Here is a 360-nt window from a genome sequence, read left to right on the forward strand (position 1 = left end):
GAAAATATAGGCAAAAAGAATATTAAACATATGATAAACACTAAAACAACCCGTAACTGGTTATCCCAACGACGATAATTTTGATCATAACAATGATATCGGCAAGTATGAGGGAGAATCAACAGCTTGGTCCCAACCGCGTGCTCTTCTCCCCCTTCCTTTTTTCACTGCCTGATATCCTACCCTTCCCCACTTTCATTTTGGATAAGACTTATATAGATTATTCACAATTATCATTAAGGCATCGTAGTCGTCTATCACAAAGCATAAGCAAATGTTTATGATTTTGATAAGGTTACCCCTAAAAATTTCAAGTACTTGTTTCATTCTCTATCCTTTAAAATAATACAAAGAAAACGA

The sequence above is a fragment of the Penaeus monodon genome, chromosome 28 (genome assembly GCF_015228065.2).
Source record: "Penaeus monodon isolate SGIC_2016 chromosome 28, NSTDA_Pmon_1, whole genome shotgun sequence".
Taxonomy (NCBI): domain Eukaryota; kingdom Metazoa; phylum Arthropoda; class Malacostraca; order Decapoda; family Penaeidae; genus Penaeus; species Penaeus monodon.